Raw genomic sequence first — 25409 nt, 5'->3', positions numbered from 1 at the left:
TGTTACAGTAGGGAACAATGCTGAAGAAAGGGTTTTCTTTTAACTTGAATCTTTCAGTAAACAACATTGTTTTGATTACAGTGGAAACCTTTTATAAAGCATAAACCACTTCACACTGTGTTAAGCCTCAAGCTGCAGATACTGGAATAATAAACCCTATATGGCACAATGAGGGGACAACTTCTATGCACTTTTCAAAACAGACAATAAAGTTTACCAACAGTAGTTCATATCATGCAAAAAGAAAGGAGGAACTGTTAACAGCAACCTAAGCAGATTTCCTAAATGAATTGCCCCTTTACTTTCATCTAGTTACCCCTTTAGTGAACCCAGTAGCTACTGCGACAAAACTGTGTTTTCATAGAATCATAGAATGGCTTAAGTTGGAGAAGACATTAAAGATCATCTAGTTTCAACCTCCCATCGCAGGGCAGGGTCACCAACCACTAGATCAGGCTGCCCAGGTCTCCATGTAACCATCCACGCTTCTATGTGAAATGTTCCCATAATCCAAGGTAGTCCGATTTTGCTTTTGCTTTTTTTTCCTAAAATGTCCACATAAGTTGTTGGTTGTACAATGACTCGATTGACTTTCCAGAACAATGCTTCTGGGGGGCACTTTTGGCTTTGGGGCTTTACAAAAAAGAACACAGATACCAACTCAAAATGTGACTTTTTTCTCGTCAGAGAGTGTTGAATAATGGTCTCTAAACCAACCGGCTGACTTTTGTCTGCAAAAACGTCTAATGCACTTATATAAAACTCAGCTGTAAAGTATCATTTTATTTTTCCTTGTAGTGTTTTCAAACCCTCCACACTGCGCACAGGAAGAACTCCAGAACAGATGCTTAGTCATCTCAGCCTAGATTATGCTGTGTTCCTCCCAGATGGTTTCTCAACTCAGCTTTTATAATGACAAAAACTTTTTTGATTTCTAACCAGATCTTTACAGCACTTCTTCAAGCAGCAGGAAAAGTTAGTAACATAAATATTTGCTGTCCTGTTACATGAAAAGCATTGCAGAGTTTTTCCATAAGGCAATTATCATTCCACAGTAAAGGTAATTGTCTTCAAGAAATGGATTCACCAAGGTGTGTTATGCCTGACAGAGCAATACTGTTTTCTTGAATAAGTATGGTCTTTCCAAAATAACTTTTAGGCATTCCCTGAAATAACTTCTTTAGAAATATAACTCATCCTTTATCGATAGCCTTACTAAATAAACTGCTAATACAACTGAAATTACCACAATATTTACGTTTGAAATATCTTTCTAATGTACAGCAATTTTTAAATGTTTGCAGTCTTACAATCTCCTTTGGGTGAATATACTTGCAAACAAGTTCTGTACCTCAGTCTTCCTCCTCTGCTTTGAAAGAAAATCATGTATTGTTCATTTGCATCAGTGCAAGAGGCTGGGAGCAGAAGGTTCTGATGACTCCCTGAACTTGTTTATTTCAGCAGTGCGACCAGAAACTCAGTGCAAGCTATTCTCCCTCCTGCACTGTGACACAATTAACCCATGCCTTATCCATGGGTCCTTGCTTCTCTAGTCTTATGCATACACAACTGTAAGGGCATGTCACAGTCCTTCCATTTACACCTTATACTAACTTCTAGAAGAGATCTGAGTACAATTTTTTGTTGTTGAAAACACTGATACTTCACTCACTGAGTCTGTTCGTAGGCTTCTCTATCATTATATAGCAGTTCTAGAATGAGTTTACATTCCAGTTAGCAATTTCTCTGATCTATTTTGAGCAGTACTAATGCTCAAAAATATTCATCCAAGACAATAGTTTCCTCTGAGTAATTCTAAGTAATACTTAAAAAGTCTGGCAACTAATGTAACAAATACATAATGAGTATCTTTATGCACAGCTGCTTGGATTAAAAGGTATTTCAAAGTCATCAGCACCAGAGCAGAGTACATACTCTTTTAATATTGAATTGAAAAATAGATAAGAACAATGAATGGCATTCTTAAAATAGCCATGATCTTTCTAATTTGTGCACAGATCATTTAAAGACATTCACATATCTTCCTTTGTGTTAACAAAGCATATAAGTTCAATTATACCAACATATTATTATGTATTTCACTAAATCTTATAAACAGTTCTTATAATGGAAATCCATCACAGATCACACAGGAGTGAACAGGAGTGTCTCAAAGTGCAGTACCTCATCTGCATAACTGTAGATAAGTTACATATTAACAAGCTTATTGAAGGCTGGAATAATGATTTTGCATACTAAACAGCAATGTCTTGTATACATTGCTATCCCATTCTTCTTAGTTATGTCATGAACTATATATGTGTACTCTAATGTAGGTGAAGTCTCTGTAGTTTAAAAGGCTACTGAGAAAAGAAAAAAACAAATAGAATCTCTAGTTTGACTAATTCTTTTGCATAAATGTACATACTGAGTATAGAAAGAAGCTCACAAAGTGCCTTAGCCTCAGTTAAAGGAAAAAGCAAAGTGACTAGCAGCAACGTACAAATCTGTTTGGTTACGAAGCAGTCACACTTCTGTTTCTTTTAAGGGAGGAGTGGTATAATTTATTGGACCATCTGTTAAAGTTAGAAAGAAAGGAATGAACTTTTAGCAGAGGTCTGAAATAGATGCAAACTGTAAAGTACATTGGAACAATCACTTTTAATTGCATTTAGTTAAGTAACCAGACAATTTTAGAAAATAGGATAGTTACTGCAAGAGAATGGTAGCAAGAGGTGATAAAATCCTTTGCCTTGTGAGAAAGAGGCAGAAACAGGTTGTAAATCACTCTGAGACCAAAACATTGTATGGCTTTTTTTTCTCTCCCCAGAATCTATTTCCTCATCATTCTCTTAAAGATATTACCTCCTTCTGGAAACTTACCTCACTTATATCCTTTAACTATTACAGCTTCACAACACTACACTTCTGATTGATGGTTTAGTCCACAGGAGAAGCATCTATCATTTGTTCTTTGTCAGATATTAAAAATCAGTAAAGCTATAGAAATATTCTTCTGAATCTGTACACCACATAAAGCCTAAGATAAATCAGATCTGAGAACCTAAGACATTACCAAGCATTATGATCTCCTACAAAAATAACCCTACTCTTTCAGTTGCAGGGAAAATAGAGCATGCTCAGATATAAAACAGAGAGTTCGTGTTATTTCAGAACAAAATTTGTTAACTAGTGGATTTGGCATAAACTCTATGAATATATAACATTAGGCACTGAAGAACAGAATCAGTGAAGGATTTCATTACCTAAATTGGTGCTGAAATTGAAAATAGATGCGTACATCCAAAATTAAATTCCAAACTCCTTTTCCTTATGTTGCTTAACCCTGGAAGTGTTTCTTTTTCCATCAATTTTTTTAGTCACTGTTCTTATCTGGAAAACAGGACATTCTGCTGGAATGGGAACTGAACCTGGATTTGTCATTTCTAGGTGTGTGTTCCAGTGACTAGTCTATTGTGTAGAGTACCACTATTTGCAGGCTTTATATCTCTACCTTCAAGGTAGATTTCCTAACTGCATATTTCTCTCTTACCAAAATCCTGAAAGAAGATAGTATTTTAGACACGTTCTTGTACTTGATGTTTCTTTATACTTTGATCTAAATCACTGCTAGTTAGTTCTACAAAAACTTGCCCACTTTGCCCTTATAAATTGCCTTTCACTGGTTCACTTGAAGACCTACAGTCTATGAGAAGTAGCACGCTTTATTCTCTCAGTTTATATTTTAAAACAGTGCTTCTCTAATACAGGTTAAATTTTTTTTTAAAGGCTTCATAGGTATTCACTGTAGTCCTGATGCTTTGCTTATTCAAGTCAGCCAGTTCCTATTGATTTTATAGTACAGTCCAAGAATAATATGCCATCTCACTAGATGCATATGCAGCATTGGTGTAGATTCTGAATATAATGTTAGCAGCAAAGAAAGACTAAAGCAAGAGGTTTAGGTTAAATTCTTATTTCAAATGAGGAAAACAGTGGCTAGCTCAGATCTTGGTCCAGCCTGACCTTGAATGTCTCCAAGGACTGGGCTTCTACTTCGTCTCTGGGAAAATCTGTTCCAGTGCCTCACCACCTCTACTGTAAAAAACTCCTTCTTTATGTCCAATCCAAATCTCCCCTCTTTTAGTTTGAAATAATTTCCCCTTTCCCTATTATTACAGACCCTGCTAAAGGGTTTGTCCCTTCCTTCTTATATCCCTTCTTTAGATACTGAAAGGCCTCTCCCCAGAGCCTTCTCTTCTCCAGACTGAACAGCCCAATCTCTCTCAGTTGGTATTTGTAGGAGAGGTATTCCATCCCTTGGATCATTTTTGTGACTCTCCTCTGGATGCGCTCTAGCAGGGCCACAACTCTCCTGTACTGAGTTCTCTACATCTGGACACAGTACTCCAGATGAACTCTCACCAGCCGAAAACAGAGGGGCAAGATCACCTCCCTCAACCTGCTGACCTTTTTTTTTTTTTTTGATGCAGCCCAGGATACAGTTGGCTTTCTAGGCTGTGAGGGTACACTGCTGGCCAGTGCCCAGCTTACCATTCACCAGTGCCCCCAAGGCCTTTTTGGCAGGGCTGTACTCTAGCCTTACATCCCCCAGCTTGTACTGATAGCAAGGGTTACCGCAACCCAGGTACAAGACCTTGCAATTGAATTTGTTGAACCCCCTGAGGTTTACTTCATCACACTGCTCAAGACTGTCTAGGTATCTCTGAATGGCATCCTGTCTCTCAGGCATGTTGACGGCACCACGCAGCTTGAAGTCGTCTACAAACGCGCTGAGCATGCATTCGATCCCACTGTTGGCGCCACTGATGAAGATGTTAAAGAGCACTGATCCTGGTACTGACCACTGAGTAACACTATTTGTCACTCATCTTCATCCAGACATTGAGCCATTGACCACCACTCTTTGAGTACAACTAATAACCAGTTCCTTGTCCATCAAACAGCCAACCCATCAAATGTGTACCTTTTCAATTTGGAGAGAAGGATGTTACGGGGGAATGTGTCAGAGGTCTCACTTCACTGGTTCTTCCTTTTCCACTGATGCAGTTATGGCATCAAAAAAAAGAGACAAGATCGGTCAGGCAGGACTTGCCTTTGGTGAAACCATGCTGGTTATCTCATATCACCTCCCTAAACAACACAGTGATCTCTTTAATGTTTGGTTCTACAGACATTCCATATTTCCCAGAAGCAAGCAAGCAAACAAGAACAGCAACAACAAAAACACAGTGAAGGTTTAGCTTTTTCATTTTGTCTCAATGCACCTACATACCTCATTGCAAATATCACCTTCTCTATTTAAACTTTCAAAAGCTTAAGATACTCAGTCCTGAAGCAGCTGAGTTCTACAGTAACCAGGTGAATACTGGAATTCCTTTCAGCTGATGTGGACTCTGTAGATAGTTCCAGACTGGTGATATCTGATACAGACAATTAGTCAAGCTGCTTGGGCAATCTGCTTCATTCCATCAGTGCCATATTTTGTCTACTGCACTGTCATCGTTGAAGACATTTGTCTTCTCAGCACAGCCCAAAATTATAATGACTGTCATGATTCATTTTAAAGATCCTTACCATATTTTGCACAGTTTGAATACATATGTCAGTCCTGAATATTTAATATTGTGATGCATAATTTGTGTAATTGAAGTCCTTTTGATAAGCTATTCAGAATTTTGCTTCTGTTGTTTTCCATGCATTTTGGTACAAACTTCAACCTATACAAAGCAAATATGCAAATTTGTAAATAGAAAAGATTTGGTAAACAAAACAAAAATGCATATTTGCTGAATCCCGTATGCTAGACATTTCTGTCTGGTGGTCAAATTCAGAATGCGAAATGTATTTAAGGCATTGTCTTCACCTATCCAATATACACCGCAGAGTATTATCATCTTTCCTATGTCCTGCACATATGATGGTACTCAGCTTTTCATTACAAATCCAGTGAAGGAGTACTTCAGAAATGAAGATTAGAAATATGATGTGTAACCTAGTTCAATAGGAGGTTTTTTTAACCCTTAAGTGGTTGAATCAGGCTTTTCATTTCAAAACACTGCTCCCCCCCAATTCTTAGACTTGTGCCATAAAAAAAAAAGTTACACTGCTTTAACACAGATATTCTTAAAACTTAGAAGAGCAGTGTACAGTGTGTAGTTTTACTTTGTTTATAACTTTGTATTTAAAAGCAGATTTCATTTTAGGTTTCTTTAGGTATAAAATCAGTGAGAATGCAGAAACCTTTTCTCAGCAACTATCATAGAAAACCTGTGTAGTACGAATAGCAATTTACTTATCTACTTATTTTGATCACTGACGTGATTAAAATAGATGATAATAAAAATTCAAGATATAGAGAAAAAAATTAAAACCAAACATGGTATCGTCCTTTACCATTACTTGGGAATTCTCCTCTTCAATTATTTTCTATAATTAATTTAAGTGAGATGTTACTTAGTTCACAGGCTAAAAATTAAAACATTAAAATATAATGCAAAGTATTCAATTATTGAATATATTTTGTTCAAGAATTATTAGACATGCCTTTATTAATAAAAAACAGAATACGTTAAACAAATATTTTAAGTATGTTACTGTATAGACTGAATCCTTACAGTTGTTGATAGGAGAAAATTTACTTGCCAATTATATTTGTTATAAATCTGACATCAATCTGACACGATACTTTCTAACATTATTAGCTGCAGCTTTGCTGATTCAGAATTACTATCCACTATTTTCCATAAATTACACATCATTAACAGTGATGGGCAGGTACAAGAAGTCGTTCTGTTAAAGCTCAGGTCTCACATAGGTCTTTCGCTGTAAACCAGTGAAGAATTTACTTTGTAAGAAGCTTCGTGGCCTTCGAGCTCTCTGACATGAGGAGTCTAGATGCATGATAATTCATAATAGCCACATCCAAACTGTCAGAAGGTGAGGGTATTTTAGAGATGTACCATACTATTAAAAAAAAAAAAAAAAAAAAACTTTATGTAATATACACCTAAAAACCTCCTCATTTCACCCATTCAAGAAATTTTATTGATGACTTTGGATCCAATGAGCATTATGGGATCAAGTTCGACATTTTGCAGCAAATAAAACTTTTGCATATATTTTTAAATGAAATAGACAAAGTTAGAGAAGATTACGAATCAAAACACATTTATAGAATTACTTTATCTGTTCAGCTCATCATCTATGACATTTTATAGATTTATAGTCAATGACCCAATTAAAGTTCATCTTGAATAAATGTAATTAAAATTGTAATTAATCTCATATCTACCTCTTTCTCTATTGTTGAGTTTTCCAGAATGTTACTACAGTGAATTATGAGTTCACAAGTTCTTCACCAATAGGTGTATGATTTTGTTGGAGAATCATTTCTCATTGCTCCTGGGCCTGGGTTCATTTTCATACAGGTTTTAGTTCTCTCCACTTGCCGCTATTCACTCAGCGTTCTGTAATTGCATGCTAAACTTCATTTTTACTACACGTGTTTTTAATTTATGTATGATGGAAATTGCCCTTTGATCTCTTTGTTACCCTAAGATGAGTTCTGCCCAATTCCCAAAATTTAATTCCTTAACTGACCAATAATTGATCATTTGGGACTTTAATTTATACCTCTGGAGTCTCTGCCTGTGCTTCGAAGGTCTTTGCTAGCATGCCACATTTGCACTTCACTACATTTTTATTCTGGTTCACTCGACACAGGGAACAAGTGATGACTGCTATCTATTATTAACAGATAGTTATTATAAGGCATTACGCCATACAAACATACAAAACTAAGCTAGAAGCAAATAAAACAGTACTCACCTTGTCATTAGAAAGCTATTGCTAGTAAATCTGTCCCAGAAGACCCAGGCAAGTCCAGACAAAGACAAGTCCTGAGGGCTGTAGACTAAGTTAATACAAAGCCTTTGACTTGTTAATAGTGAAGGCAAGACAATATTTCCAGGGCTTCAGGCTACACTTCCTCAGTGGTAGAGACATCGACTAGGCAAGCAGCCTAGATTTCTGGGATTCAAACAACTTCAGTTACAGGAAGTCTTGAAAAGGACAGTTTCAAAGGAAACCCATCCTTGATTTGAGGAGTTTGACTTGCTCAGACAAGCAATGATACTTCACACATACAGTAAGCCCAAGTGGCTTGGACAAGCTGAAAATACATGCCGTGCATTTAGCAGCTAATTCGCTTTGATTGAAAGGTCTTTGTGGAACTGATGCCATTGCTGGGCATAATCGAAGTAGTGTGATTGAGTAGGATTGCTCTGCAGAGGTGATGATTTATCTGAAAGGAGATGTAGTGTTATCCTACCGCTCTTTTTTTTTTTTTTTTTTTTTTTCGTGAAATAAGGTAAGAATGTTGGTCTCTGTATTTTCTCTTTCTATTGATATTGCCTGCTTTGGTCACCTTTACCATATCTAACTTGTTAAAGAATTTATATGAAAAGCGTTTAATGCAACTTGTAATACATACAAGGCAGATTGAGCTGAAACAGATCTTTGGGATCTGAAAAAGACTCGTGACTTTAAAACTAAGTTGTAAGTTACTAGAAGTTTCTAGATGGATAAGTATAAATTACAGGAAAAGCCTTCTCAAATAGTGCTGCCTTTGAGAATTCAATCTTCTGTTTTGATTTCTGTATATGTTAGTTTCATATCTACTTTTCACTCACTGTAAGGAGGCAAACAGCAAACACATCTGCTCCCCTTGGAGCATTTCACCAGTGTAATTTACTGTTGTTTTAATTGAAACTGAAATATAATTTCTTTCTATTTCTAACTAATTTTGCAAGAATGTATCTACAATGACAAAATTGAGATGTGGAGGTCATGTATCTTCTTATGATACTAAATTCTTCAAACTTATTTTTGAACTGTTTGTTTGAACAGTGAACAAACCTAGAACTTGAAAAGACACTTTTGCATCATTACATTAAAAATATGAGCTTTATCAAGAGCTTTAAGCAGAGGTGGAAATAAGGATGAACATCTCTCTCCTTCCTGACTTTCATTTCCTCTCTTTTTTGGTCTATTGCTGCTACCAGTTTGCAACAAGATTCACAGTTTCCTACTTTAATTTCTAGATTTCTCCATATATTTAAGCCTGTATGTGTATACTTATGTTTCTTATATTCCATTTTTCAAAATGAAAATATAAGAATAGTATATAAAAAGGCCCTACAGCTTGTAATTATTTGTGAGAACTTAAAAAAAATAGTTCTAGTTATAGTTTTTGTGGACTGAAGTACACTGAAAGTTGTTTCATGTCAGGAGAATAATATTTGAAGGTCACTGGTCTCTCTGGACATTATCACTCAATAAAAAAAATCAACAATTTATTTAAATCCCTTTTTTCATTACTTTTCTTCATTTTTTAAAATTACAAGCAAGTAAAGGGAAAGATTTTAACTCTGCTCTGCAGGAATTATTACTAAATTTGTTCATTTAGAATCTAGCATAATTGATTGGCCCATGTGGAAATTAACCATATCAACCGTAACACAAAAGAGAGCTGGCCAATTACAGTTCTGCACATTCTTCAAAGATACAATCTAAACTTAAAGGGATCTGTATGTGATATTGAATCATTACAACACCATGGTAAATTTGATATAGATGATATATTATCATGCTGTGCTTCAGCAAAGAGATTATCAGGCTAATGTTCATCATTTCCGCATGAGCATTACTTCAGGAAAAAAAAAAAAAAATTATTCTTCTCAAAAAGGTACCAGAATTCTTTTAAAAATAGTTTTTATTTCTCACAGAGAAGAGAAAGAATTTTGTGGAATTATGTGAAGGATTTTATCAGTGATTAAACATCCTACAGAGGTCTGTTTGAATCAGTGATAATTCAAAGCTCATCAGAATAATGGACTGTTATTTTTCATATAAACAACTTTTCTTTTGTTCTCTTCAAAAGACAACTTTGCAGTTGAAGATTTAAGCTGATTATATTTTAACAATCATATGTAAATAACTGAAACTGAAACAAAACTTTTAAGTAAGAGCTGAAGAAGCATCTCAAAGACTGTTGGTTTAAATTCTTTTTAGATTTTTTTTTTTTTTTTTTTTTGCTCTTAGCTGACTTTTCATACAGATTTCAAATGAAAAAAGATTTCCATGTCTTGAAAATTTAGCCAGTAGAAATCTGATTCATTACTCTTTGCAATAATTCATGCTAGGATGTCTGTCACAATCAGGAATAACATTCTTGTACTTTACATCTACTGTAAGATTACCTTTCTTTTATAAAAGTTTGATATAACTGTAAATTAGCAAGAATTAGTTTTGCAGTGTATTATTCTAATACAGCAGGATAGTGAGTGATCAGACTTAGTACAAATTTCTATATACATAGTCCCTGAAAGAGTTAGGATGAAAATGAATTGTCTGTAATTCCAAAGCAGTCACAAAATGCTCTACAGCCAATATGGAAAAAGAACAATGCAGGTAGCCATAAAATGTTTTTGTTATAGCTGACTTTGTGAAAATATGTTGTTACTGGAAGTATTCTGGCTGGAAATCTCCTGTCATGCAAAGCATTTCCCATTTTGCTAAGAGCTTGGTACATAAGAAAAAAAAAAAGAAAAATTCACAATTTCTGTGAAGATACTATAGAAACATTTCATTCTTTAGCTTTGAAGGATTTAATGGTTTCCCATGACATAGTCAAATAATGGGACATCATTATACAGGAAAGGTCACAAGCAGTTTTTCTGAATTGTAAAACATGAAAATACTGTGATGACAGGGGATGCAATTTTCCTGCTATAATTTTTGAACACCAGGTGCTAAAAGCTATTTGTTTTGCAAGCCACCATAGCTACTTCTAATGTGGTGCCACTAAACTGATCTTAACTCTACAAACTAGTATGAACATATAAAATGTAGATGTTTACTTAACTCTAGAGATTGATAAACTAATAAATGTTAATTACCTTGTACAGCTAAGCGTGAATAATAATAATAAATTGATATAGTGCACTAAACACCTTCTGAACTATTCTGTCTAGATCTGACCTTGCAATGAACTTCTGATTACTAGACAGCATAACAAGTACCAAGTACAAGTGCAACAAATATTCATCCATAGTCTACTTAAATAATCTCTGTATAGATCCTTTCAGTGTAGAATCATTCTAACTAGCAGATCTATAAACATACAGAGCTGTAACAAGTGCTGTTAATGTAAGAATCTGAACAGCAATGATTGATAAAACAGCCAGGAAATGCAAGTCAGAAAAGATATATTAATTAAACAATTACAGCCATTTTATAACAAGGCTAAACATGTGGATGAGTCAGCAATACAGCTTAATTTTCAATTACCTTGCTTATTTATGCCTGCCATTGAAAATCCTTTTTATCCCTCTAGGCAACTAGCAGAAGTACAAACTTTTATGTGCTTACATACCTAATATGTTTTAGACCTTTGAACACTGTATGATTGCATTACGTTATTCACAGTAGTGAGGAATCATCTCATACTAGGTGAAAGGAAGCAGATTCTGTAACACTGATGGAAATCTCACTAAAATCAGTGAGAGCTTTCCACCAACAATGAGCTCAATCAGTTTCTAAAGCAAAACCAGGCACTTTGTTTTGCTCATCATTTACATTTTTCCAAAACTTGTGCAAACAAGAATTATAGGCTTTCCAGTTTGACTGTGCTGTTTAGTGTGATGAAGTGTAGATTATCAGATGCATCAGAGCAGCAATACGTTAATAGAATTCTTGTACTAGTATTAGACATGAATTCAATTTTATCAGTTTTTTTCCCCTACACAGCTCCATGCCATTCCCTTGCGTTCTGTCGCAGTCAGGAGATCAGCACTGCCCCTCCACTCCCCTCATGAGGAGCTGTAGGCTGCCATTAGGCATTCCTTCAGTCTACTGTTCTCTGGGCTGAACAAGCCAGAGGACCTCAGCCACTCCTCATGCATCTTGTCCTCCAGACCCTTCACCATCTTTGTTACCCTTCCTTGGACACTCTCCAATAGTTTTCTATTCTTCTTATAGTGTGGTGCCCAAAACTACACACAATGCACAGGCTGAGACCACACAGTGCAAAGCAGAGCATGATAACCTTTTCCCTCCCCAGATAGCAGTGCTGCACCTGGTGTACCTGAAGGTACAGTTGGGATCCTTTCAGCTGCCAGGGCACACTGCTGACAGATGTTCAACTTGTCATCAACTAGAACCCCAGATCCCTTTCCATAGGGCTGCTCTCCAGCTTCTTATCCTCCTAGTCTCTACGTATATCCAAGGTTGCTCCATCCCAGGTAGATAATCCAGCACTTCTATTAAACTAAATGCAATCAGTGATCTCCCAGTCCTATAATTTTTCAAGATCTCTTTGAAAACTTTGCAAATACTCCTGCATATAATTGGAGTAATTTAAAATACTCAGAGCAATACAAGAAGTTTTCAGCCAGATTTCTATTTTACATGAAGAATTTACCAGCTGTCAGCTGATTGCAGATAATGTATGCATACATATTTTCTTTCAGTGCGAAGCAGAAGAGGTTCCCTTAAAACAGTCATGACTTAAGGGAAGCTATTTCATCCACTATAAGAATTGAAAATGAACATTCAATTGTTAAGACAGCACACTTTAACAGGGAATATTGAAGTCTCCCACTAAACAATTTGACTTAAATTAAATGCAATGAAAGATCACCATTTGAACATATCTTTCTTCAACTTTAAGCAGTATAGCGCAGGTATATTCCTCATACATGTATCTTACTAGAAATAAATATTCTCCAAATTATATTTTCAAACTAATCTTTTTTTATCAGTTAATTTAGTCTACAGCTATGATCTAAGTAAAGTTAGACCACATGATTACCAAATGCACCTTTCACACCATAGTAGTCACATCAAGATATTTCAGAGTTCTTGATTCATGCTCTTCTTCCTAGTCCAATATTTTCTGGACTCAGAAACAAAACTCAAATCTATAATAGACTTTTTTTAGAAAGAAGAAAGTTAAATTTCTATTTAGCTCTACTAATTAATTTTGTTCGAGATGAGTGAAATGTATTTTTTTCCTGCAGGTGTTTCATTCAACAGAAAAGACTTAGATGAACTGCCTTGAATACAACCATTTGTTTTGTGATCAGGAAAAGAGTGAACAAGTGAACATTAAAGTAACATTTGCCATTCCTTAAGGAACAAGTGAATTTCCCTTTTCAAGAAAGATATCTGTTTTCCATGTATGTTTTTTTTCTTCTTTGTGAAGCTACTCTATTTTCAAAGAATTGCTTGTGAATTCATATGACTCAAATCAAGGGAGGTTTTATTTAAACCCTGAACAATGCTTTGCTAAATTAAAGGTATGAATTTTGAGAATATTCTCTTTAAAATACATTTTCAGGCAGAAATTTTTATTACTTTACCTGATGGCACTGAAACTCAGAATTACAGATGAGGTGAAAACTATGTAAAGGCTGCTTTTTTGAAGACAAAGTGAAAAAAAATATTTCAATTCAATGAAAATACAGGTAATCTGAAAAGAAGTCAAACTGTACATAAATATTAGGTATATATAAGGTGTATACTTTTCTTATCTTAGTGTCATTGCTGACACATTTTTCCAGTTTGGAACATCACTATTGCTGACTCCTTTGAAACCAATGAAGCCTGCTGTTTTTCCCTTTTTTTTTTTTTTTTTTTAATGTACCACTCTATGCAGTAATTGCTGTCTTTCAGAGAAGGAATAAACTGATATGAAATTACACAGCTCTCTAAAGAAATTATTTTGGTACAGTGAGAAGATCCTCAATGTTTCTTCACTGGGCACATCTATGTCAGAAAATTAAATAAGATATGTTGTTTCCCATCATTTCTCAATATATGCCTTTTTCTGTGCATTCTGCCTTTGTGAAATCTAAGGGTGGATGTATAAGCAGGTAAGCATTTTTGAAGGAGTCTTTTAAATACTAGAAATATACCAGTACTATTATCAATGCTGTATAGACTACTAAATATATGCAGTGTGTAAGTGACGCAGCAGTCAATATGCTTTCCAAAGGATCCTTAATAATAAAATATGTGAATAAAAGATGGTTGATAGTCATCTTGCAGAAGAGCAACGAGACTCATCCTTTGTAGAATAAAGATTCCATTTCAAAAGTTCCATTTCAAAAAGCTTTTTGTGCACTTTACACCAATGTTGACTAATCATATAGAAATTCTGCTGGTAAGTCTGGGCACATTAGCTCCAATAGTCAGATTTTACAAGTCTGGGACCTTGCACATTAGATACTTGATCTGGAAGTATCACATCTCCCACAATTAGGGCAAGTGCATAAGTTGTTTTCTATATTTTTTGCATGCACTCTAGGAGGAGTACAAAGGAGTTGAGGAACCAGGTAAAATTCAAGACACTTTCTGCTTACTCTTTTTCTCAGTGAATTACTGCAATTGGCTTCTCGATTGGAGTGTTAGTCCTAAACTCTCTAAGATATTTAATGTTCCTTAAACACTACATTGTCGATGAATTCAGGGTCTATAGATTCTGTATTATTCAGCTGTTATTATTAGCACTGAAACACCAAATTTTGATTGCAGTTTGCAAATTTTGATAAATTCCAATGCCTAGTTTATTCTAAGAATGATCTTGGGAGCTAAGCAGAGAAGTGTTATTTTCCATTTTAGAGATGGAAGCAGAATTACAGTAAATATGAAGCCCAGCTCTTTGAATGTACTTGGGGGAATTCATTCACCATGCATATTGAAGATCAGTCCTGAGCTGCCACCTTAGGCAGAATCAAAACCTTTGCTAGACGGTATTTGCAGCAGTCAAGCCACATGCAATGGTAATGAAGTCTGTCAGGATATCTCCTCTTTATTATGTCAATTGACAAAGAAATAGTGAAAGTTCCTTCTCCATATCAAGCAGAGTTGGCTTTGAAGGTAAATTCCATATGTCATAGCCATTATAGCTGGCTATAATATCACTATTTAGGGAATAGCGCACCTGCTCTGGCTTCACACATGGTAAAATCAAGTTCAGAGTCAGAAAACCAGGATGTTACACAGATGGAAGCTCCTGAATGGCTGTAAACAGGTGCCTTCCTCTCTCCAGTAATTCTCTTAAATCTGCCCAACTCTCTTCTCTGTAATGAATACTTAGCTAATTTACACGGCTTCCTATCAGCCTGAAGGTTATACTTCCATCTGATGGAGCATTAACACCATTAACTATGAATTACGTGTAGCCTTGGCACGCAACTCAGGATGGAGAGTTCCAGTAAACCACTTATTTTTCCATTCTGGCAGCCCTCTCCCCAGTCAGCCCTCATCAACAGAAACAACAACGAATGCTTTCTGGATTTGAATTTTTTCTACTTTAGACACAAATAATGTATTTATTTTTACCACAAAGTATGATGGGAAATAGGCAAGAGGCAGTAAAGGGAAGCAGCAGACTCGTGTGTTTAAATTTTCTTAAAGGTTTATAAAATTTGAGCTATCCTATATCTTTTCAGAGGTGCTGGGATTTCAGTTCATATTTTTACCTGCAAAAATTAGAGCAAAATCTTATGATAAGCAATCATTATTCTGATCAAAAACTTATCATTGTGACAGTCTCACTGATTTCAGAATTAAAATCAGCTGCTCTGAGACACATAATACAGTTTAGCAAGTTATAAAATATCTGCTTAGTTCTCTATATTTTTAACATCTGTGCTTGCAGAGAAGCCTGAAGGAGAGACGCCCAAGTCCTTCTAAGACTGGTTTACCTTCTAAATAGCCACAGTTCTGTGAAGAATACTAGACAAACTGATGTTACAAAAAGACCAAAACCAAACTACTGGGTTAACTTAAGGCAAATGCTTTAGAATTCCCTAATTATGTTCTGAATTTAGCCAAATAGTATCTTTAATGCCTCCTTCAATTTTAGATATTATTTCGGAGACTACATTCATTGCAATATGCATAACTTCATTTTCTCTAACTGATTTTCAGTTTCTAACATTTTAAAAACAAGATTTTTTAATTCCTCTTGAATTGTTGTCTTAAATATTATGTCGTTTGGGAAAAGAAGCAACATGGTAAGAAATAGAAGAACTGCATATTCAGTAATAATATTTCTTATTTTAACTGGTTTGGTTCTAAATCATACAGTTTCTACACATAATGGGGCAAAGAGACCTTATTTGCTGCAAGAAACATAATGACATCTTAAAATCTGTAGTTCAGTTCTAAATGTAATACTGTTTCCAACACTTTCTCCAACAGATTATTATTTTGCAATGAAAGCTATTTTCATCATTCATTGTGCCTCTTAGATATCTACCATGAGCTTCTTTGATCTAGAAGAAGCCACATTCATTTACATCTCACAATCAGCACTCTAAAGCAGTGACTTTGAGTGACATTTTCTGCAGCTCCTTTCAGACATGACTAACACTGGCAGTATTAGATGAAGCCTTAGTACATTGCCTAAGAGTAAGTCTTGGGTCTGTAGGTCATTCAGCAATTCTACTGTTGCAAATTATGATATCTCTTGTATTAGATGATTTCCTTGCTTGTCAGAAATTATTCTTGTCACTGGGCTAAGATGCAGCTTGGAATGAAAGTGGTAGTGTAACATATGGCCTTTGCTGTAGGATAGCAGACACATATTCACTCACTCAGAGGCTATTAATCAGCTCTTGATGCAGTGCCCTTAACTCAGCAACCTCAGTTCTGCATTTTGCAGCAGAGAAACCATTCAAGCAAAGACTTTAAAGAAAGCTCTGCTTTGTATTTTAAATTTCAGGGAGGCAGACCATCCTACAGTTTCTAATTTCAATTTCCTACTGGAGGTTAAACATCTGGTGACCACAACAGTAATTTACTACAGCAAAAGTTATGGTATCATGGTTGACTAATTTGTAATAATAACTGATTCTGTATTAAGAAACTTTTGTAAAGCTGCTTTTGTTTGATATATTCTGCATAAGGAAAGTGAATCAACAGAACACAACATATCTTTTTCTATTCATATGGTTATTTCTCTCTTTAATTATTTAGGCAGTGTAGTTTATTAAAGATCTTAGAAGTGCATTTCTGAAGATGGAGCTATTCCTTGGACAGAATTATTATATATGTGGACATATCAAATAATTACATATTATACATGTATCTAAAATAGATAAATTATCCTAAACTAATATTTTACTTCATTTGTCTAAAAAAAAAATCCATTAGCATTTGAATTTTCAGAAAGAAAAAAACTAAAACTAATGAGATTTTCAGTGTCCACAATCAAAGAATAAAAACATGCTTTTCAATTAGGACACAAATAATTTAAAACAACTTCACAGTTCAACTAAAAGTTTAATCAAATCAGAATGAATTGTATGGAAGGATATATATCTAGACAATTGCAGGATGATAGCCAGATTTAGTTCACTGCTTTCTAACACAGCTTCTACTAACAATAGTAACCTTACAGAACAGGTATGTTCTAAGGGTTGTGATGTCTCAGTCAATATATATATTTTTGAGATTTTATAATGTCTGCAAGCTCTGTTTTTAGCTTGGTACAGCACTGGTCTTTATCTACATGATGTAAAGTCTGTAATGAGAACTGCAAAGCATGTGCTCATATATAGTTTTATTTGGGGCATGCAGTCAATCTATACGTATGATGACACATGGATAATTGGCTGACACAGAGAATTGTATTTTTGTTTTGCACCTGCATTAGGTACTTTCCTAAGTACTCATCTTTTCTAGTTTCTTTGTTTCAGGAGATGTTTTGTTTTTGTTTTCATAAAAAAGCCAGTGACCTAATTTCTATACTTCCTGTAAAAATACTCTTACCTGAATATAGTCATACACATAATTCTTTGCAAGACTGACATCTGTCTAAGAACAAATTAGTTTTGGATAAGGAGAAACCTAACTTCATTGTACAATGTCTTCTTTTCTTTTGGAATTCTTTTACAACATTTTACACTATTCTAGAGAAGTAGTTGCTTTGAAGGCTGTCTTTAGTAACACTTCACACATTTCTTAACAACTTTCCAGAAGCCAGCCTCCGCCTTGAAATCTAATTTGATCTATGAAGTTACTCACTTTCAGCTATTACTGTTATCAGTTACGTAGAGTGATATAGTCCCTATATCACACATCTATTATCATCAGTTCTGAAAGTTGATTGTATGATAAAGATCTACCACAAGTGGATCTGAGGAAAATATGGGAGGTTTTAGGTCCTGGAATACGACCCAAAGATTCCCTGTTAAATTCTCTGTGATATGAATAACACTGCTGGCATTCAGTAAGGTTTGGTGAAGGTTGCTAACAGAGATTGCTGTAAAATCTGTTATGTCTGATGATAGGTTGATCCATGCAGGCAGAAAAGGAGAGATCCTGTACTGGGCATCTCATTGGGGGTAGTTGGAATTAAAAAGTGAACTAACCAGTTATGTGAAATAAAGGGAAGATTCAGATGTAAAAAAGTAGAATGGAGATGGTATACAGATCAGAACCAGAAGTCAGTGAGTCCATCTTGATATTATTTATAGTAGATCCTAGGTCTTAGAATAGACTTAACACCTTCCAGAAACCGTGTGTTCCTTCTGTTTTGATTTACCAGTTGCTGCATATGTGCGTATCAGGGAGCTGCCTAAGTGATTCAGTAGTATATACCAAGGAGAGAATGCCAATTAACATTCATCTGACATATGATATGCTTGACTGTTAAGAAGTGGTGGGCAGCTAATGATGCCATCAGGTACATCAGGAACAGGCACCACCATAGTAATAACAGGATGCTAGCTCCTTCTCTCCAAAGGTTTACTTAGTAGTCCTTTCACCTTCCTTCCTTGATCAGAGTCCTCCCAAGTTACAAGAAACATCTCTACTTTCTCCCTGTTGGTCCCAGTTTTATGACATCCATAACCACATACAGCATTACTGTGCAATATGTGCTATGGCTGCATAGGCTGTACTTGCCTCACAATATTGTGCTTCTCCTAAGGTTTTCAGTATTTCCTTCCAACAGCCTGTGGAGCTTAGCAGTTTCCCATGAAGCTCCTATGTCACCACATTGGAGATCCAGTCATCTTCACTGGAGTTATTCAGCTTTTGTCAGCCTCTCACATCAGTATTGGTTATATTCAACAGTTTCTCATGTATAGTAATTTCTTCCAGTTAGATTAACCTCAAGCCTATCAATGGCCAAAACATTTGCCTGCAGCCCTAACACTGACCCCAATGGAAGGCACTTTTCCCAGTAAAAATTTGCTACCAAAATCTTAGCTCAAATGACCTGAAATAGATAGCCCTTTTCCTTAACACTGTGAAATAGGGAAAGAAGCGGCCTCAGCATCCTAATTACACAGTGCTTGCTCTGTCCTCTCAACATATAGAAGGTCTGCCTGAAGACACTTAAACATGAGATTCAACTTCCTTGATCATGCTTTCTTTCACTGCAAAGCTAGACAATATTCTCCTGACCTTAGCCTTTTCTGTTGAGTCACTTGACTATTTATAAATGGTATTTAAGTTCTCATTGAAGCAATTACTGGGGCCCTAGTCTCCCTAAAAGGTAGATGCCCTAGGACTGGAGAATCTTTTCTTCCTTTTAGGCCAAAATACAGCTCCATAGGATTTGCTTTGATTGAAACACCTACCAAGTTTTTTTTTTTTTTTTTTTTTTTTTTTTTGGTCTTTTTATGTGGGTAATAGTACTAGTGATGCACCAATATAAATGCATTCAGGAAGTATAACATGGAAGATAGAGGATTTCAGCAGTAGAGTCATTTTGCAGCCAGAGCAAGTTATATTTCTCATTACTGGGGGATCATGCAGTTAAAAACTGCAGCACAGAAAGGGTTTACACTGGAATAAAGATGAAAATGTGTTGTTGGAGATATTCAGAATACTTACAGAATTTGATACATTTTCATACTCAATCTCTTTTTTTTTTTTCCCCTCCTCTTAAACATTTCACTTTAAAATCCTCAGATGACACCAATTAGGCTTCTCAGGTTAATTAATCTCAACAGTTTCAGCAGCGTAAGACAGATGACCATAGGATCTGACCTAAGCCTAATAAATTCCATTGTCAAGTTGCTATAGCTTGACATAATGAACTGTAAACACTGTGTACTTTCATTTGCTGTTATGGCTTGATACATAATTTACATGTTTTATTATGTAAGTCACACCTGTGAACAATATTATATCTTTTTAGTGATATTAAATTATGGAAGGAATGTTTAGAATGCAACATTAATTTGCAAAGCTATTTGAAGAAAAGAACTACTAATGAAAATTTTAATAATCTATTATGGGTTTCTTTTTTGTTTCTTTCCCCAATTCTTTTTTTCTAATCCAGTGAATCTTTTTATCATACACTGTTCATAACTGTCTGAAGTTTCAATTCTTTACAGTTATATTCTACTTACAAAGTTATCATTTATGATGAAATGAGGAACAGTATATCGTAAATTTAATTTAAACATTAACTTGAAGTCACATTACAGCATTGACAAATCCAGTGTAGCTGAGATAAAGAACCAGACAATATTCCTTGAACAACTTGATTTTTTCCTGCATCACCTCTGTTGCTCCATTTCTGACTTTATCTACTTGCATATATTTTATTATATACACATAATTTTCTATATGCTTCCAGTATGCTTCACAAGAAGAGAGTACTATTTTCATCTTGACAACAAGACATGAATGATGGTCTTGAGAAGACAAGATGCAGGAAAAAAAAAACCAAAACAACTGCAGGTAGAGAATTAAGAACGAAATGTATCAAAATGTAAAAGAGAAAAGATCCTGATCTCAAATACTCTTATAGTGATAAGGCACTAGGAGAAGAGAAGTGTATTTCACTAGGAGCACTCCACAAAAATCAAATTTCAAATCTTTCCTCAAAAGTAATTGTTTCTTAGCTAGATATGCTTGAATTACTGAAATGATAAACAATATAAATTCATGACAGGGAGGGGTCTACAGATGCTATAGGTCTGCTAAAGTTTATATCTGGAAAAGTTTCTATTTCCAGGAACATCAACCAAAAAATAAAAAGTATGATAAGATCAAAGTTTAAGGTAACTATTGAGAACTGGAAGAGAACACCTGGCTGAATCCATATGACCTTCACTGAGAAGGCCCTGACACCATGCAGGCACTGCTCAGCAATCACCAAGCTACTGATGTGTTATCAACACTGCTTTGGTCACCAATCAAGAAGACATCACCATATGGGTTGCTTTGAAGGAAATTAACTCTGGCTCAACTAGACCTCTAGGACTAGAACTAGAACACTAGGACATGTTCTCTTGTATGAGTGGATCAGAAGTTGCTGCTACTTTTGTATGCTATGGTGAACAGTGGTTTAAATCTATGATAAGAAACAAAAGATTAATGTTCCCCATTATACACTGTTAACATTAGTAAAGTGCTAACATTAAGTAAAATACTATAAATGTTTCCAAAATAATAAAAAACAAAATTATCCTGCAGAGCAGAATGTTACACTAATATTCATTAAGATAGAAACTGAATTGTTTTTTTTTACCTCCTACATTTGCACTAAAATTAAATATTTCTGAAGGGAAGTAATTTTATATAGTAACTGGGGTGTCTCTTCTACATTCAAGTAATAATAAAACACTTAGGCCTGACTTGTAAAAAAAAAAAGTCATTTTCAATGTTCTACTTACTCATTGGAACATTATATGATACGATCATTGCAAGGAACTCGTATCTCAGGTGCTTGAAACCACACTGAGCTCTTTCAAATCTACTGTGCTTTCCCTGCAAAGCTGGCATACATTTATCTGATTAACTTGTTCCATACTTGATGCCTATTATGTATCATCTAATATTATGTATTAGATTAGTTTAAGAGTATGTTTGTACCACCATGAGAAAAATAGAACATTCATCAGATACATATATAAGCGATGCTCATTTATTTGCTATATTTCATTTTTAAAAACAAAATAATAAAGTCATTAACCTACCTTCTTAACATTATACTACAAGTATTTTTCTCTTTTGTCCTGTAATAATCAGACACCGACTTTTTATTGGATAAAGTGTTTTTGACTTTCCAAGGTATGTTTTGATGAACACATCTGTTTGTAGAAAGAGATAAACTATAATTCATTTTTGGCTGTCTTATTTGTTCTATAGAGTTGAATTCTTGAATAACCTATCAGAAAAAAAACTATCATAGCACAAGTACAGATAAAAAGACATGATTTATCTTCCTACTGATATTTATACAGTGAAGGTATTTTTACAGAAGATTGTGTGAGAAAGATGACACTTCAAGAAAAATCAATCACTTGCATTACTACAAGAAATATGATCTCTCAAATTCTTGCAATAAAACCTCATTGGGATACTTTGCTTTCACACTACAAAATTCCAGTTCCACATGATGATTGATATTAAAGTGATTACAGCTGAGTTGATGACATCATCTACTATAGATTCAGATTAGACACAGTGAAATTAATTCACTGATATGCATGCTTAGTTTTGTAAAAAGATAAATTCATTCCCCTTTAATATCTGATATTAGAGATATAATAGAATCAATTAGGTCAGAAAAGACTCACAGGATCACCCAGTCCAACCATCCACCCATCACCAATAGTTCTCATAGTTCTCACTAAACCATGTCCCTCAACAAAATGGCCAAATGTTCTTTGAACACCTCCAGGGTCAATGATTCCATCACCTCCCTGGGCAGCCCATTCCAGTGCCTGACCACTCTTTCAGAGAAGTAATATTCCTAACGTCCAGCCTGAACCTTCCCTGGAGCAGATTGAAGCCATTCCCTCTAGTCCTTTCACTAGTTACACAACATCTGGACTTCTATTGAAAAGCATGAAGATAATTTTACCTTTTTGCCTACAAATTTAGAAAACTTAAAAATTTAATTCTGATTATCTTTGTTGTCCTTTCTGTACATGTGTGTAATTTTAAAATGCACACAGGAGTGTTCATATGCACATATGAGTTCAACACAGAAGACTATACTATGGAATATAGCTGAACTTGAATAGTATCCATAGAAGAGGCATGGATGTTCAGAAAAGCTGCATAAGACTGTAATTATTTTACACAGAAAGGAAATATTTTTTCTCATGCACCTCAGCACAACTGAGACAATGGGTAGTTAGAAAAGACAAGATAAAAAAATTCAGAAAGACATTAACATGTTTATGAATTGATCTCTTGTACCTATTAAAACTCAGTCAAAGAGCAATCACAGTATTGATTTAATAACAAGTATATCCATCCATGAGACTGCCAAAAGACAGGCTTCTTTTGTAGAAACCTTCCCTAGAAAGATCAGCTACAAGTAATTGGCTGCTACTATGCTACTGCCTGCATGTAAAAGTTCATCCAAAACCTCAGAAATTGTAAGTAATTCATGTAACATAGACCTTTCAGAATGGTTAACCATTCTCTCAAAGACCTGTCTGAAATGTTTTGAAATTACTAGTACTTTTTTCTAAATTTATATCAAGATACACTCCCCCCACCCACCCCCCCCCCCCTCCCCAGTTATGACTATTAGTTTGCTGCCAGAAGTAAGGGATTTTTATTAAGGACCTGAGTGATATGATTGATTTTTTTTTATGTATGTGTAGAACAAGAAGATAAGCAGACATGCTAGACTATGAAAAAATACATATATTCAACATTATTTTCTTGTGTCAGCATGAAGTTTCAGAGATGATATGAAAAAACAACCTAAGATAATTGGTTGCAATATATCAGTGGAATTAATTTCATAATCAGAGGACAAAAAAGGTGAGTCAGTCACAGACTCTAGAAAAGAACAAGGGCATTAGCATGCTCCAGTGTTTGACAGTCCTTCTAGTAAATAAGCTTTTCTTATGTTCACGTGGAATTTCATGTATTTTAGCTTGTGCCTACTTCCGCTTGTACCACCAGGAACCACTGAGAAGAGTTTGGCTCCATCTTCTTTAATCTCACTTCCTGCCAGAGAAGATTTATCTGGTAATTTTAATTCACTACATGGTGGCCATCTAAATGATAAAAAGCAATAGCAAACCCAATGGATGTTAGTAGTGCTAGATCTGAAAACAGGGCTAATTCATTTAATGTCATCTTTTACCTCTCCTCCACAAATCCTGTGTTCTCTATTTTCAGTTTGCAGAGGCAAATTATAACACTGAGTCAAAACAAGTCAAATAAAATGACTATTGCCAGCTCATGCTACATTAGATACAAGGATATGGAAACAAGATGGGCTCATCATCTAAATAGGTGACTATTAGTATTTCTCAGTGCTTAACAGACCCTGACGCCAGAAAAAAACTGAAGTGGGAGTTACTGCCTCAATCATTCTAAGACTACTATATGTTCTACCAAAAGATCATTACTGCATAGCAGAAATCTGGATTGTTAGGATTTTTTTTTTTTTTTTGCCTATAAATGACAATGAAAATTTTAACATATAGTTTGATAAATTCACTTTATGAAACAGGTATGCAAATCGTTATTTACTTTTCTCGTTGTTGTTCTGGGAAAAAGTACAGCACATCACACTGAAGAGTTATTTCTTTGTTTCTAGAAAAGGAGGTGCAGTTTTAAACTGACGACTCAACTCAGAACAGGATTTCACTACTACTGATAACGCAGAGATTTCTCTATCTACCTTAGAGTTTGATGATTAGGCACTTGCTGGGCTGCAGGAGCCTCCAATTCAAATTTCAGTTTTACTTTGTTCAGAACTGCGAGTGAACTGCAGACTCTCAGCTCCATAAAGAACAGCCTAATCAGTGGCTGTTACAGCTGCTTTCAGCTAGGGCATTCCTTCCTTACAGGACCCCCAAGTGTGTTTCTCAAACACGAGCTATACCCAACCTGCAGAGGGTTATTGCTACGTGCTATTTAAGCCAACGAGGAGTCATTTATTAAAATAGAACAGCTGCATCAAGAGAGACGGAGAACATTTCCCCTTAAATTCGGAAACCACAGTCTGACTGCAGCTGAACTCATTCTGCTGATGGGAGGTATTTCCATGTAACCTGGTTGAATGGAGATGAGAATACTTAAGCAAAGAAAACAGACGCATTTTATGATAATCACCCTTTCTCCTGTTATCTCTAGCACTTGGCATTCAGCTACGGGGTGCTAATCTGTTTCATATCATGCCAGTACTTAGCTGGTACTTAGCTGAAAGTGGCTCATATGCTCTGAAGTTTCTTTTAAGATACACTGTTATGTAGCAAAACGAGAGGCCTGTGGCACCTGTATAATTAAAAGTAGCTTGCCTTCAACATGAATTTAAAGACTTGTAAATAGCGTGAGCGTTGTCCAAGCCAGGAAAATGCAAGCCCCTAGGGCTGCCA

This window comes from Gallus gallus, chromosome 4 (genome assembly GCF_016699485.2).
Source record: "Gallus gallus isolate bGalGal1 chromosome 4, bGalGal1.mat.broiler.GRCg7b, whole genome shotgun sequence".
In the NCBI taxonomy this organism is placed as follows: Eukaryota; Metazoa; Chordata; class Aves; order Galliformes; family Phasianidae; genus Gallus; species Gallus gallus.
The sequence above is the reverse complement of the archived record's forward strand: the minus strand, read 5'-3'. Positions refer to the sequence as shown.